We start from the raw sequence: 16,848 nt of genomic DNA, 5'->3' as shown, positions 1-16,848 counted from the left end.
ACACAGGGGAGGAACTGCTGAGTGTAATGAACAGAGAAATCGACAGATGGCTGTCTCCGCGCAAACTAAAAATCGGAACCATGTTGACTGACAACGGAAAGAACATGGTGTCTGCTCTGCGTCAAGGAAGGTTGTGCCATGCGCCATGCATGGCTCACGTGTTCAATCTGGTTGTCAAGCGGTTCCTAAAATCCACCATCCCACTGCAAGACATCCTTAAAATGTCACGTAAACTGTGCATGCATTTCAGCCATTCCTACACCGCAAAGAACACCCTCATTGAGCTGCAGCGGCAGAACGGAATTCCACAGCATCGCCTGATCTGCGACGTTGCAACAAGGTGGAATTCAACCCTACACATGTTAGACCGCCTTTACGAGCAGCGAAAGGCCATCACCGATTTCCTGATGTTACAAGCGGATAAAGGTACTCCCCTGTGTAACTTAGATGTCAGCCATTGGCAGCTCATGCGTGACACCTGCCGCTTGCTCAGGCCCTTTGAGGAGGCCACGCTATTCGTGAGTCGGCAGGACTATGGGATGAACGACGTCATTCCTCTGTTGCACGTCCTGGAACAAATGCTGTTAACAATGGCTGGTCAGGGTGCGGTAGACGTGGCGCACAGATCTCAACGCCACATGACCCCTGTGGGGGCAGGACAGGAAGAAGAGGAGGAGGTAGAGGAGGACATTTGTGCTCAGGAATTATTGAGTGAAATGGGTGGTTTTTCCACTCAGCGGACAGGAGTGGAGGAGCAGGAGCATCTGGTAGAGGAGGAGGAGGAGGAGACAGAGGACCCAGACGCACCGTGGCAGTATGCTGTGGAGATGGAGGCAGGGAGTCCCTCGCATTCCTTGGCACAAATGGCCCATAGCATGCTCGGTTGCTTGCGTAGCGACAGCCGAATAATAACCATCAGACAGAGGGATGACTTTTGGCTGTCCACCTTGTTGGACCCTCGCTACCGGTCCAAAATGGTGGCCTTTTTCACACCTGCTGAGAGGGAGGCCAAAATTACGTACTATAAAAACCACCTATGTAGTCAGTTGGTCTCTGCCTTTGTGCGCCAACGTCCATCCTCAGACACTGTGGGCCCTGTGCGCTCGCGTTCCGCTGGCATGGCAGCAGGGGAGGGGTGGGGTGGTAGGAGCAGTGGCAGCTCCACCAGCAGTGGCTGCCTCAGTCTGCAGTCGATGATGAGTAGCTTTCTTCACCAGCGCAGTGAGGAAACTACTAACCAGCCGCAGCAGCAGCAGCAGCATCAGGTGGACCTGGAGCAGGAGCTCAAACAACAGGCTTGGGCCTACTTGGACAGCACCCTGCCAACCGAGGTAGACAATCCCCTTGACTACTGGGCAACGAAACTTGACCTTTGGCCCCAACTAGCTGAATTTGCCCTTGAAAGGCTGTCATGCCCGGCCAGTAGCGTGGCATCGGAGCGCGTGTTTAGTGCGGCAGGAGGTATTGTAACTCCGCGGAGGACACGACTGTCCACCCAAAGTGTGGAGAGACTCACGTTTGTGAAAATGAATCAGGCGTGGATTAGTCTGGATTTCAAACCACCAGTTCCTGACACAACTGACTAAATCCGCCATGAATCATGCCTCAAACATGTGCCACTTTCAGGTCTCCTCACACTGCTGGTGTGTTTAATTTTTTGACATAGGGTGCTGGCAGATTACGGGCCTCCTATAGCTGCTGCCAGGCCCCTAATCTGCCATAGGCCCCTATATACCGCCTCCTCATGCTGCTGCTAGGTCCAGAGTCTCTCATGGGTCCCTGTACGGCCTCCCATTGCTGCTGTCTCCATCGCCACACTCTGCTGCCATGTGCCACTTTCAGGTCTCTTCACACTGCTGGTGTGTTTAATTTTTTGACATAGGGTGCAGGCAGATTACGGGCCTCACATAGCTGCTGCCAGGCCCCTAATCTGCCATGGGCCCCTATAAACCGCCTCCTCATGCTGCTGCCAAGTCTAGAGTCTCTCATGGGTCCCTGTACGGCCTCCCATTGCTGCTGTCTCCATCGCCACACTCTGCTGCCATGTGCCACTTTCAGGTCTCTTCACACTGCTGGTGTGTTAAATTTTTTGACATAGGGTGCAGGCAGATTACGGGCCTCACATAGCTGCTGCCAGGCCCCTAATCTGCCATGGGCCCCTATATACCGCCTCCTCATGCTGCTGCCAAGTCTAGAGTCTCTCATGGGTCCCTGTACGGCCTCCCATTGCTGCTGTCTCCATCGCCACACTCTGCTGCCATGTGCCACTTTCAGGTCTCTTCACACTGCTGGTGTGTTTAATTTTTTGACATAGGGTGCAGGCAGATTACGGGCCTCACATAGCTGCTGCCAGGCCCCTAATCTGCCATGGGCCCCTATATACCGCCTCCTCATGCTGCTGCCAAGTCTAGAGTCTCTCATGGGTCCCTGTACGGCCTCCCATTGCTGCTGTCTCCATCGCCACACTCTGCTGCCATGTGCCACTTTCAGGTCTCTTCACACTGCTGGTGTGTTTAATTTTTTGACATAGGGTGCTGCAAGATAACGGGCCTCACATAGCTGCTGCCAGGCCCCTAATCTGCCATGGGCCCCTATATACCGCCTCCTCATGCTGCTGCCAAGTCCAGAGTCTCTCATGGGTCCCTGTACGGCCTCCCATTGCTGCTGTCTCCATCGCCACACTCTGCTGCCATGTGCCACTTTCAGGTCTCTTCACACTGCTGGTGTGTTAAATTTTTTGACATAGGGTGCAGGCAGATTACGGGCCTCACATAGCTGCTGCCAGGCCCCTAATCTGCCATGGGCCCCTATATACCGCCTCCTCATGCTGCTGCCAAGTCCAGAGTCTCTCATGGGTCCCTGTACGGCCTCCCATTGCTGCTGTCTCCATCGCCACACTCTGCTGCCATGTGCCACTTTCAGGTCTCTTCACACTGCTGGTGTGTTAAATTTTTTGACATAGGGTGCAGGCAGATTACGGGCCTCACATAGCTGCTGCCAGGCCCCTAATCTGCCATGGGCCCCTATATACCGCCTCCTCATGCTGCTGCCAAGTCTAGAGTCTGTCATGGGTCCCTGTACGGCCTCCCATTGCTGCTGTCTCCATCGCCACACTCTGCCATGTGCCACTTTCAGGTCTCTTCACACTGCTGGTGTGTTTAATTTTTTGACATAGGGTGCAGGCAGATTACGGGCCTCACATAGCTGCTGCCAGGCCCCTAATCTGCCATGGGCCCCTATATACCGCCTCCTCATGCTGCTGCCAAGTCCAGAGTCTCTCATGGGTCCCTGTACGGCCTCCCATTGCTGCTGTCTCCATCGCCACACTCTGCTGCCATGTGCCACTTTCAGGTCTCTTCACACTGCTGGTGTGTTTAATTTTTTGACATAGGGTGCAGGCAGATTACGGGCCTCACATAGCTGCTGCCAGGCCCCTAATCTGCCATGGGCCCCTATATACCGCCTCCTCATGCTGCTGCCAAGTCTAGAGTCTCTCATGGGTCCCTGTACGGCCTCCCATTGCTGCTGTCTCCATCGCCACAGTCTGCTGCCATGTGCCACTTTCAGGTCTCTTCACACTGCTGGTGTGTTTAATTTTTTGACATAGGGTGCTGCAAGATAACGGGCCTCACATAGCTGCTGCCAGGCCCCTAATCTGCCATGGGCCCCTATATACCGCCTCCTCATGCTGCTGCCAAGTCTAGAGTCTCTCATGGGTCCCTGTACGGCCTCCCATTGCTGCTGTCTCCATCGCCACACTCTGCTGCCATGTGCCACTTTCAGGTCTCTTCACACTGCTGGTGTGTTTAATTTTTTGACATAGGGTGCAGGCAGATTACGGGCCTCACATAGCTGCTGCCAGGCCCCTAATCTGCCATGGGCCCCTATATACCGCCTCCTCATGCTGCTGCCAAGTCTAGAGTCTCTCATGGGTCCCTGTACGGCCTCCCATTGCTGCTGTCTCCATCGCCACACTCTGCTGCCATGTGCCACTTTCAGGTCTCTTCACACTGCTGGTGTGTTAAATTTTTTGACATAGGGTGCAGGCAGATTACGGGCCTCACATAGCTGCTGCCAGGCCCCTAATCTGCCATGGGCCCCTATATACCGCCTCCTCATGCTGCTGCCAAGTCCAGAGTCTCTCATGGGTCCCTGTACGGCCTCCCATTGCTGCTGTCTCCATTGCCACACTCTGCTGCCATGTGCCACTTTCAGGTCTCTTCACACTGCTGGTGTGTTAAATTTTTTGACATAGGGTGCAGGCAGATTACGGGCCTCACATAGCTGCTGCCAGGCCCCTAATCTGCCATGGGCCCCTATATACCGCCTCCTCATGCTGCTGCCAAGTCTAGAGTCTGTCATGGGTCCCTGTACGGCCTCCCATTGCTGCTGTCTCCATCGCCACACTCTGCCATGTGCCACTTTCAGGTCTCTTCACACTGCTGGTGTGTTTAATTTTTTGACATAGGGTGCAGGCAGATTACGGGCCTCACATAGCTGCTGCCAGGCCCCTAATCTGCCATGGGCCCCTATATACCGCCTCCTCATGCTGCTGCCAAGTCCAGAGTCTCTCATGGGTCCCTGTACGGCCTCCCATTGCTGCTGTCTCCATCGCCACACTCTGCTGCCATGTGCCACTTTCAGGTCTCTTCACACTGCTGGTGTGTTAAATTTTTTGACATAGGGTGCAGGCAGATTACGGGCCTCCCATTGCTGCTGCCAGACATGTAATCTGCCATGGGCCCCCGTACCGACTCCTCATGCTGTGACGTTGCAACAAGGTGTAATTCAACCCTACATATGTTAGACCGCCTTTACGAACAGCTAAAGGCCATCACAGATTTCCTGATGTTAAAAGCGGATAAAGGTACTCCCTGTGTAACTTAGATGTCAGCCATTGTCAGCTCATGTGTGACACCTGCGCTTGCTCAGGCCCTTTGAGGAGGCCACGCTATTCGTGAGTCGGCAGGACTATGGGATGAATGAGGTCAAATCGGCCATGGGCCCCCGTACCGCCTGTTCACGCTGATGCTGGTCCCACAGTGTGACCTGGGTCCCTGTACGGCCTCCCATTGCTTCCACTCTGCCATGTACCTCTTTGAAATCTCCTCACACTCCTGCGGTTGTCCATTTTGTCATAGGTTGCTGGCAGATTAGCGGCCTTCCATAGGTGCCGCCAGGCCCCATATCGACCATGGGCCCCCGTACCTCCTGGTCACGCTGCTGCTGAGCCCACAGTGTGACCTGGGTCCCTGTACGGCCTCCCATTGCTTCCACTCTGCCATGTGCCACTTTGAAATCTCCTCACACTCCTGCGGTTGTCCATTTTGTCATAGGTCGCTGGCAGATTACAGGCCTTCCATAGGTGCCACCAAGCCCCATATCGGCCATGGGCCCCCGTACCGCCTGGTCACGCTGCTGCTGGGCCCACAGTGTGACCTGGGTCCCTGTACCGCCTCCCATTGCTCCCACTCTGCCATGTGCCACTTTCAGGTCTCCTCACGCTCCTGCTGGTTTCCATTTTGTCATAGGTTGCTGTATGGCCTCCCATTGCTGCTGCCTCCACCGCCACACTGTGGCTCCAAACACTGGTTTTGGCCCCGTGACTGGCCAAAGGAGTGAAGTGTGCAGTGATTCTAAGATCGACGGCGCTCATCTGCATGTCATACTGACAGACAGTATTATTTCTCTTCCCCAGCAGACTCCAAGGGCATTTAAATTAAAGGTACAGTGTTCTGCACTAATATTAAGTCTCTCTGAAGCCTAGAAACACCCTTTTTTAAGTTAAATTCACAGCGAATTTATTCGACTCGAATCAAATATTGTCCACGAATTCGCCGAATCAGTCGAATCGAATTTTTCATTTCTTCGCTCATCTCTAGTTATCAGTTTAGAGTTACCTGTGAATAAGAGTTCTACAATTATTGCTCTCACTCTGGCATTCCTGAAGATTTGCAACACACGTCGCGCACTCATGGTTTTCATTCATATGCACATGAGTTGCATGCGATTTGTTCTTACCTGCGTATATGTTGGGACTTTACATATTTGTGTTTTTATTTATTAATGGTACTTTATTTTTTTAACTTTTTTTTTTTTGGTTATGCACTTTAGTACTTTATAATTATCACATATGGTGACAATACCCCCCCATGTGATAGCATAGTATAATATGTTCTTTTTAAGGAGATATCAGGAGTCTATTAAACAACGCTGATAGACAACTGGGCAAAATAAAACCATAAACAAAATTAACCCAAAGCTAATGTACTATATATATATATATATATATATACACATATACAGTCAGGTCCATAAATATTGGGACATCAACACAATTCTAACATTTTTGGCTCTATACACCACCACAATGGATTTGAAATGAAACAAACAAGATGTGCTTTAACTGCAGACTGTCAGCTTTAATTTGAGGGTATTTACATCCAAATCAGGTGAACGGTGTAGGAATTACAACAGTTTGCAAATGTTCCTCCCACTTGTTAAGGGACCAAAAGTAATGGGACAATTGGCTTCTCAGCTGTTCCATGGCCAGGTGTGTGTTATTCCCTCATTATCCCAATTACAATGAGCAGATAAAAGGTCCAGAGTTAATTTCAAGTGTGCTATTTGCATTGGGAATCTGTTGCTGTCAACTCTCAAGATGAGATCCAAAGAGCTGTCACTATCAGTGAAGCAAGCCATCATTAGACTGAAAAAACAAAACAAACCCATCAGAGAGATAGCAAAAACATTAGGCGTGGATAAAACAACTGTTTGGAACATTCTTAAAAGAAGGAACGCACCGGTGAGCTCAGCAACACCAAAAGACCCGGAAGACCACGGAAAACAACTGTGGTGGATGACCGAAGAATGTCCCTGGTGAAGAAAACACCCTTCACAACAGTTGGCCAGATCAAGAACACCCTCAAAAACAGGAAGGCCAGATTAGAGTTTGCCAATTGACATCTAAAAAAGCCTTCACAGTTCTGGAACAACATCCTATGGACAGATGAGACCAAGATCAACTTGTACCAGAGTGATGGAAGAGAAGAGTATGGAGAAGGAAAGGAACTGCTCATGATCCTAAGCATACCACCTCATCAGTGAAGCATGGTGGTGGTAGTGTCATGGCGTGGGCATGTATGGCTGCCAATGGAACTGGTTCTCTTGTATTTATTGATGTGACTGCTGACAAAAGCAGCAGGATGAATTCTGAAGTGTTTTGGGCAATATTATCTGCTCATATTCAGCCAAATGCTTCAGAACTCATTGGACGCCGCTTCACAGTGCAGATGGACAATGACCCAAAGCATACTGCAAAAGCAACCAAAGAGTTTTTTAAGGGAAAGAAGTGGAATGTTATGCAATGGCCAAGTCAATCACCTGACCTGAATCCGATTGAGCATGCATTTCACTTGCTGAAGACAAAACTGAAGGGAAAATGCCCCAAGAACAAGCAGGAACTGAAGACAGTTGCAGTAGAGGCCTGGCAGAGCATCACCAGGGATGAAACCCAACTTCTGGTGATGTCTATGCGTTCCAGACTTCAGGCTGTAATTGTCTGCAAAGGATTTGCAACCAAGTATTAAAAAGTGAAAGTTTGATTTATGATTATTATTCTGTCCCATTACTTTTGGTCCCTTAACAAGTGGGAGGCACATATGCACACTATTGTAATTCCTACACCGTTTACCTGATTTGGATGTAAATACCCTCAAATCAAAGCTGACAGTCTGCAGTTAAAGCACATCTTGTTAGTTTCATTTCAAATCCCAGCCCATCCGTTCTGATAACATTTTGCATTCCTATACAAGGCATTCTGAGATTGGAGGAGGTACAGATGAGCATCACAATCTCTCCTCCTCCAATCACAAAGCACTTGGCATTCAATGAAAAGAATGCAAAAGGTTTTCAGAATTGCAGAGCTGCAGAGCGAGTGAGCGGTCAGCTGCCCAATCGAATACCCCAGATGGTGCTGTAAGTTTCAGCACCAGACATTTGATGCTGACTGTACTGTATGGGGGGAGGGGTGGAATTAATAGTAGTACACAACACAGGAAAAGCCACACATTGTACACACTTCGTTAGTGTTCCTTTTTTAGGTGCAAACAGCTAGATATGGTTTTTGGCAGGAGTTTAGCATTAGGCTCCATGCACACTAGCAATTTATTTCAAGATAAAAAACCGCTGAATAAAAAACACTGGTAACAGCGTTTTTAGTAGCATTCAGAAGTGTTTAGGAGTGTTTTTACAGTTCATGCAGAGGGAAACAAAAGCTAGAAAAGAAGGTGTTAGGAGCAGTTTAGTAACAATTAGGAGCTGGAAAAATGCTCTAAAAACTCTAGAAAACCAATTTTTTTTTCTGCTTCTAGACGCTGAAGCTCAAAAAATGCTAATAGCCTAGTGTGCATGGACACATAGGAGAACACTATTTAGCTTCTAGGAGCAGAAAAAAATGCTAATAGCTTCTAGGAGCTTAAAAAACAATATTTGTGTGCAGGGAGCCTTAAAGCAGAACTTAAAGCGGAGCTCCACCCAAAAGGGAAAGGTCTGCTTTAAGCCTTCATCCCCTGCTCCCCATTGGGGAGCGGTTACCCGAATTTGACAGGTACCCGCTCCCACTTCCGCTGCTATCACCTAGGTGATCGGAAGCAGAAGCTGCCCTCCCCCCTCTCTCGCCGTACCCTTCTGGGACATGTGACAGGTCCCAGAAGACTACAGGGCCATTCACAAAGCACAGCGCTTCTCACACAAGCCCAGTGGGCACCCGGCTGTAAAGCCATAAGCTGTCACAGACGGGTGCCCACACTGAAGATGCCGGCATCGGGGAGAGAACACGGACGGTGAAACCAGCCGTGGTGAGGACATCACTGGACTGAGGGACAGGTAGGTGTCTGTATTTTAAAAGTCAGCAGCTACAGTGTTTGTAGCTGCTGACTTTTATTTTATTTTTTTCAGCTGGAATTCCGCTTTAACTCATAACAACTTGGTAAAAAATAATGTGAAAAAATATGCAGTGACCACAAAAAGAAAATCCACAAGCAGCTGGCACAGAGACAAACCCACTTCATCCTCAAAAACATATACAAAAAAAAAACAAAAAACTGCAGTGTTAATGTGTATACCATAAATAATAAAACAGCTAATAAAACACTAGAATGATTATATCATGAAGACGGATGACGTGTGATAAAAGTCATACGTGATAAAAATCCTATAATAGGTGCATTTCTAAATAGCAAAAAGTCCAAAAATAAAGTGTCCAAAAGTATTTAAATAATAACAATCGGGATTGGGTGACATCTAGTGAAAAGTAAATCGGTGACAATCCTTCCTCCTAATGCACTCATCAGAAGCAAAGGATAAATGAGCTTTTGTACAACTCCTCCAAAAGGTATAACCCCTCCATGGCCAGAATAGATGTATATCAGATACAGCTGGGCTCTATATGGAAGTCCCTCTGGACAAAGTATGACTTCTCCACGGCATAACTCGGACACCCGTCCAATAAGGATGAATTTATAAATTCTACACCATATGCGGCTTCTCTTGGGCTCCCTCCCTCCAGGATTCATCCTTATCAGACCGGTGGCCAAGTTATGCCGTGGAGAAGTCATACTTTGTCCAGAGGGACTTCCATATAGAGCGCAGCTGTATCTGATATACATCTATTCTGGCCATGGAGGGGTTGTTGTACAAAAGCTCATTTATCCTTTCCTTCTGATGAGTGCATTAGGAGGAAGGATTGTCACCGATTTACTTTTCACTAGATGTCACCCAATCCCAATTGTTATTATTTAAATACTTTTGGACACTTTATTTTTGGACTTTTTGCTATTTAGAAATGCACCTATTATAGGATTTTTATCACGCGTGTCACCAGTCTTCGTGAAATAATCGAATGTTTTACTAGCTGTTTTATTAAGTGTTCCTGCAAGGCAGACCACCTACTGTTATCTCACATATATATTATTATTATAGCCAAATTTACCACCCTAACTCCTCCCACAGTTTTTACACTACATAGACCGTAATATACCGAAACGTGCGGATTGTTCCCGATTGGAGTGCTATTACTTTGTGGAACGTTTCGCCGAATGGTTCACCAAATATCAGCGTTTCTGTGGTGAAATTGGTCCCATAGGAATGAATGGCGGAATGTTCAAAACTAGAGTGGGAGCTGACAAAAGCTAGAGTGTGAGCAGAAAAATCAGGACATGATTTCTAAACTGCCATCACTCCCTCATTTTCAAGCCCACCTACACAAATCTTATATCAAAACGTTCAGCTATCCCTGCTGCCACTAAAAATGTCCATGGCTAAGCCATAGTCCTGATAGTTTTCACAATAGGACCATTTGTTTGCAACTCACGCCACCCATTGACATTCATTGAAACTCCACTCTAGCCACCTCAAATTTGAAGGGCAATTTCTAAACTGCAACTGTGCCTTCATTTTTAATATTTCAGAGACATACTATGCATCAAAATGTAGGTCTGGGTCTTGCGATTCTCACAATATAAAGCTCTTCATTGTAGGATTTATAGTTTTTAAAACTATAAATAATTAAAAGTTGAAATGCATTTCTCACTCTATCAAGCTTGCCATGTGCACTTTTTAAATTTGATCAATTGGTTAGTGTAATGTTTACTATCTTTACTCACTCCAAACACTCCACACAGTTACTCTGCCCAGTCCAACCTTTTCACAGTTACTCCAGCCACTCCAACCACACAACAGTTACTCAAGACACTCCACCCAGTTACTCCGCCAACTCCAGTTGTAGACTACTGGTGGAGGCAAGAACACTTCACACAATTTCCCCAGAAATTGTAGCTTTTCTAGTTATTTATGATATACATATTAGCGCTGCATCCTTTTTTTTTTTTTTGCATATGGTAAAAAAATAATGTTCTTTAGCAAGCAACATACATTCCACATTCATAACTATGCTACCAAAATTAATGTGTGCTGTAAATTGCCTCCAGCATTATTTCTGTTTCTTCTTGCTGGAGGCTGCCATTTTGCTGAAGCCCTGAGCCTCTGAGCAGCAGTAAATCTTGAGGCTGTCAGCAGATCAGCCTCTACATTTTTGGCACAGAGCCTAAAAATCAAAAGCAGCTAAGCATGTGCAGAGCAGGGGGAGACAGTGTATTACTGGGTGTTAAACAGTATAGGCACTTATTTTTTTCATGTTTTGTATAGCTATACCTGCAATAGGGTCCAGCCTGAATTGCTCTAGCAGGACTTCATTTTCTGACTGGCCATACATTATATAATTTTCTTGAGATTTTTGGTTTAGATTTACAAAAAACCATATAATAGGAGGTCAAACCTACCAACACTTTCAATTGTATCCGATTAGGAAAGCCCTTGCACTACATAGTTAGGTAAATCTAAATGAAATTGGGCAGAAATTGGTCAGAAAACTAAGAAAATTGTATAGTGTATGGCCAGCCTAAAATTCCACTTTGACAGAACAAGTTCACCCATCAGAAGATTTCTCCTCTATTCCTGTTCTGGTTACAACCTGAAGATCCATATTCTCTCTCAATTTTTAGCGTTGATGACAATGGTCACCAGGACAAATAGACGGGGTGATTCTCATTTACAGATACACCAATAGCAATAACCGAATAGTGTCACCCCCCCAACATTTTATCCACAATTAACGAAAAAAAACAAAAAAAAACAAAAAAAGGTTTGGGTTTTAGCCCTGGTTTACATATATGCAGCCGTGCGGGCCGCGCTTTGCGAGGGCACGAGCCCATTCATTGAAGTGACTCCCATGCCAGTGACACGCAGAGAAGTCCCTGCACTTCTGAAAACACAGCCCGCACGGGTACCTCGGTTCCCAGTCCGTTTGCATTTACCAGTGCGGGCGGTGTGCCATTAGAAATAATGGCACCTGTCCGCGGGCCCACATTCCTCTGTGCGGGTGGTGCGGCTGCATGGATTTTTATGTGGATCCGCAGCGGCACCACACACACACAGACGTGAACCTAGCCTTAGATATGCTACAAAAAACAGACTTCATAGGGATTGTCAGTTTAACTGCATCTATCACCAAAATGTAAAATCATACGTTTCCATATTTCAGTTTTTCTAGTTTATTCCTCTGATCTTAGGTGATAAGTAAGTTTGTAAACTTACTTTATGAACATCCCCACACATTTACTTCTTTGAATTCTGTGACCCGTAATCACTATGCCCTGTGAGTGGCACTGCCGTGTCACATTTCACAGAGCCTGCCTTCTGAACTACAAAAGTGCTGAGAGGCGGAGCTTCAAGAGGTGAAATCAGTACAGAAATCACTGCTTGCAGGCAGCAAGGTACCATGGGACATGTAGTCCTTAGAAATGGGAAGTAAACAGCAGAGGAGAAGCTGCAGATATCCCTCTGCTCACACACAGATGCCCTGCCAAACATCACATACAGCGGGTATTAAACCAGTCTGGGTATATACACAGCACCGGGGGAGTACTCCCAGATCTGCTCAGACAGGTGTGTACTGCTCAGGGCACCGGGGGAAGAAGAGTATAAATGGGACAAGGAGGAGCACATTCTCAGTGTATAGGTGACATTGGACAGGTCAAGGCCTGCAGAACACCCTGAACACCCACTACAGAGCTCCCTGGTTACCCATAGACACTGTGGCACCCTCTATCAGTATTATTCATAGCAGTGCATGCTGAGACATGTAGTTTCTCTATTGGTAGCACTCAGTATAGAGGTCTATGATTACCTATAGACAGTGTGGCACCCTTTATCAGTTATTCCTTGTAGTACATGCTGGGACTTGTAGTTTCCCTGATGCCAGGCTCACTATAAAGGTCACTGGTTACCCATGGGACACTGAGGCACCCTTTAGCATTGTTATTCCTTGCAGTACATGCTTGGACTTGTAGTTCCCCTATCAAACCTGGTTACCCATAGACAGCAACACCTTTCATCGATATTATTTCTTGCAATGCATGCTGGGACTTGTAGATCCCCAGAAAGCAGCACTCACTCTAGAGATTATTAGTCACCCAAAGACACTGTGACACCCACTATTACTGTTATTGCTAGCAGTGCATGCTGGGACTTGTAGTTGCCCTGGCTTTTGAAGTTCCTGGTTACCCATAGACAGTGTAACACCTTTCATTGATACTATTTTTTGCAATACATGCTGGGACTTGTAGTTCCTCTGTTGGCAGCACTCACTTTAGAGGTTACTAGTTAGCCATATATACTGTGGCACCCACTATCAGTGTTCTTCCTTGCAGGGTATGCTGGGACTTGTAGTTCTCCTGATTCCAGCGCTCACTATAGAGGTCCCTGGTTACCTGTAGGCACTGTGGCACCCTTCACCAATACTATTTCTTGCAAGGCATGCTGGAACTTCCCCTGAGGCCAGCACTAACTAGGGAGGTCACTGATTACCCATAGACACTATTACACCTTTCACTGTTATTCTTAGCAGGGCATGCTGGGATTTGTAGTTCCTGATTCCCGCACTCACTAGGGAGGTCACTGATTACCCATAGACACTATTACACCTTTCACTGTTATTCTTAGCAGGGCATGCTGGGATTTGTAGTTCCTGATTCCCGCACTCACTAGGGAGGTCACTGATTACCCATAGACACTATTACACCTTTCACTGTTCTTAGCAGGGCATGCTGGGATTTGTAGTTCCTGATTCCCGCACTCACTAGGGAGGTCACTGATTACCCATAGACACTATGACACCTTTCACTGTTATTCTTAGCAGGGCATGCTGGGATTTGTAGTTCAAGATTCCTGCACTCACTAGGGAGGTCACTGATTACCCATAGACACTATTACACCTTTCACTGTTATTCTTAGCAGGGCATGCTGGGATTTGTAGTTCAAGATTCCCGCACTCACTAGGGAGGTCACTGATTACCCATAGACACTGACACCTTTCACTGTTATTAGCAGCAGGGCATGCTGGGATTTGTAGTTCCTGATTCCCGCACTCACTAGGGAGGTCACTGATTACCCATAGACACTGACATCTTCTATTAGTGTTTTTCCCAGCAGGGCATGCTGGGATTTGTAGTTCCTCTGTTGGTATCACTAGCTATAGAGGTCACTAATTATCCATAGACACTGTGGCACCTTCCATCAGAATTATGAGCAGTGCATGCTGGGACTTGCAGTTCCTCTGTTGGCAGCACTCACTATAAAGGTCACTGGTTAACAGACACTATAACACCCTATATCAGTGGTATTCTGCACAAGGCATGCTGGGGATTGTAGTTCTCCTGACAATGTGGCACTCTCCATCAGTATTATTCCTTGCAGTGTATGCTGGGATTTGTACTTCTGCTGATTCCAGCACTCACTATAGACGTGAATAATTACCCATAGACACAATGACACCTTCTATCAGTGTTATTCCTAGCAGGGCATACTGGGATTTGTAGTTCTCCTGTTGCCAGCACCCACTAGCAAGCCCACTGCTTACCCACAGACGCTATAACACCCTCTTATCAGTATTATTCCTAACAAGACATGCTGGGACTTGTAGTTCCCCTGACACCAGCACTCACTATAGAGGTCCCTGATTACCCACGGCCATGCTGGGACTATTAGTTCCCCTGACACCGGAACTCACTATAGAGGTCCTTGATTACCCACGGCCATGCTGGGACTAGTAGTTACCCTGACACCGGAACTCACTATAGAGGTCCGTGATTACCCACTAACATGCTGGGACTAGTAGTTCCCCTGACACCGGAACTCACTATAGAGGTCCCTGATCACCCACGGCCATGCTGGGACTAGTAGTTCCCCTGACACCAGCACTCACTATAGGGGTCCCTGATTACCCACGGCCATGCTGGGACTAGTAGTTCCCCTGACACCAGCACTCACTATAGGGGTCCCTGATTACCCACGGCCATGCTGGGACTAGTAGTTCCCCTGACACCAGCACTCACTATAGGGGTTCCTGATTACCCATGGACACTGTGCACCCTCTATCGGTATCTTCCTAGCAGGACATGCTGGGACTTGTAGTCCCCCTGTGGATGGCATGGTGCAGACACCCCGCTCTGCAGACTAAGAGTGACGCAATGCCGCCCTCTAGGGACTCGTGGCTGGCAGGCCATGCTGGGACTAGTAGTCCTCCTGCAGCAGGCGACCCATCTCTGTCCCGGGGAGGTCAGTTACGTCTCCTGGGCGCTGTGCTGCCCTCTAGGGGCGGACTCGGCATGTGGCCCGGCTTTGCCCTTGTTGCAGACTACTTACCAGGGGGCTCCTCATGCCGGGCTGGCGGCACAGGCTCCCGCTAGGAGCAGCTCCGTCCTTCCCGGCCCGGCTCGGCTCCTCAGAGCAGTCCGCCCTACAAGGGAGGGAAGGCCTCCGGCCACCTGTTCTCCCCGCCGTCCGCCTTCTGCCTGCTGCGCGGCCCGGCTCCGTGTGCCCCTAGCTCCGCTGTCACTGCCATGTCCGGCCCGACGAGAGGAGAGGCGGGGGGACGAGAGAGGACGCGCAGCAGCCGGGAGGACACCGGCGCCCCCTACAGGAGAGGAGGGAGCAGTGCAGGCTGCCCGCAGAGAGGAGGGTAGGGGCACGTGGTGCGCAGAGGACTGGCCCAGAAGCATCGCTGCCAAACACTCCCGTTGTCATGGTGACCTTGCGGCTACAGTGCATGGAGTCCCTGAGCATAGGATGCAGGATGGAAAGCAGAGCCATTCCTATGACCTCCCTCAGCTGCATGGTTGTCCTTGGTCGGTGACCAGAAAGTATCAAAGTTTATGTCAAGGTGAAACTTGCTTTTTACTTTGGAATAACTAGAGGGTATGGGAGGGTGCCACATTTGGATCGCTCTTCAGAGAGCATTTGACATGGCCTCTCCACAGCCTGCTGCTAATGTGGGCAGCCCAGTGGCTAAATGGTTAGCACTTCCACCCTTCCACCTGGCAGTACCAGAGTCATTGGTTCTAATCCCAACCACAGCACCACCTATGTGGAGTTTGCATGTTCTGCCTGTGTGGGTTTCCTCCGGGTACTCCGGTTTCCTCCCACACTCCCAAGACATGCTTTTTTTTTTTTTTTTTTTAGTCCGCAAACGTGAGAAAAAACGAAAAACCCGTACGTGTTCACAAAAAAAGTGCAAGTGCAAAACACCACATGAAAAAGTGCACTTAGGAGTGTGCTTTGTCCTTCCCCCGAAGGGGATGGACCACTACCCTGATCCCCCGGGGCACGAAGCTCCTGACAGGGACAAGGTTCCCATTTGGTCCTCCTGGCCAAAAGGCCTGGTGGACCACCGTTCCTTGTGGCCAGCCGAAGCCAGACACCCAGTACTTGGTCAGGGGGCTCTCCCGAAGAGAAAACCCCCCCAGGGACGAGAGGAAGGAACCAAAAGGCCACACATTCGCCCCCTAGACTTCAGGGCAGGCCCGAGGACCCACACCCTACCATCCTGTGAGAAAACACACACATAAGAAAGAAAAAGTGACAAAACGTGGGAAGTGAAATAAATAAATAGAAAATGAAAAAGTGGTCGTGCCAAATTGTGCACAGACCAGGCCCTGAGGCCTGTAGCAAAAATTGCCCCGAACTTAGCCAGAAGGCCTGGTTCTGAGGGCGCTGTGCAGATAAAGTTGAAAACACAGTGACCATGTGCCTTTTCACATTGTGGGGTCCCACACCCAGGTGTTACTAAGAGCACCCCTGAGGCGACCACTCAGGGGGCACTGGTTTGCGGACTTTCTGCCTTCCCGGCTCCTGGCCAGACAAGGTAGATCCGTCCAAATCAGGAGGTACTGGGTCCCTCTGACGTTCCAAAGGGGAATTACTCCCAGGCCCCAGCTACTACTCGTGGGCACC

At 48.4% G+C, this 16,848-nt stretch overlaps 1 protein-coding gene across 1 annotated transcript in view; it reads right to left on the bottom strand.

The window, feature by feature from the left end:
• Nucleotides 1–15,475, bottom strand: part of ZFYVE9 (zinc finger FYVE-type containing 9) — a 140,721-nt gene extending 125,246 nt beyond the window's left edge. The window contains exon 1 of the mRNA XM_089684486.1: nt 15,262–15,475. The gene's annotated coding sequence lies outside the window, so the exon portion shown is untranslated. The remainder of the gene's footprint in view (nt 1–15,261) is intronic.
• Nucleotides 15,476–16,848: the final 1,373 nt, after the last annotated feature.

The sequence above is a fragment of the Staurois parvus genome, unplaced genomic scaffold, assembly GCF_062004578.1.
Source record: "Staurois parvus isolate SC_StPar_1 unplaced genomic scaffold, SC_StPar_1.0 ptg000347l, whole genome shotgun sequence".
Classification (NCBI taxonomy): Eukaryota; Metazoa; Chordata; class Amphibia; order Anura; family Ranidae; genus Staurois; species Staurois parvus.
Note: the sequence above shows the minus strand (reverse complement) of the source record. Positions and strands in the feature narration are given on the sequence as shown.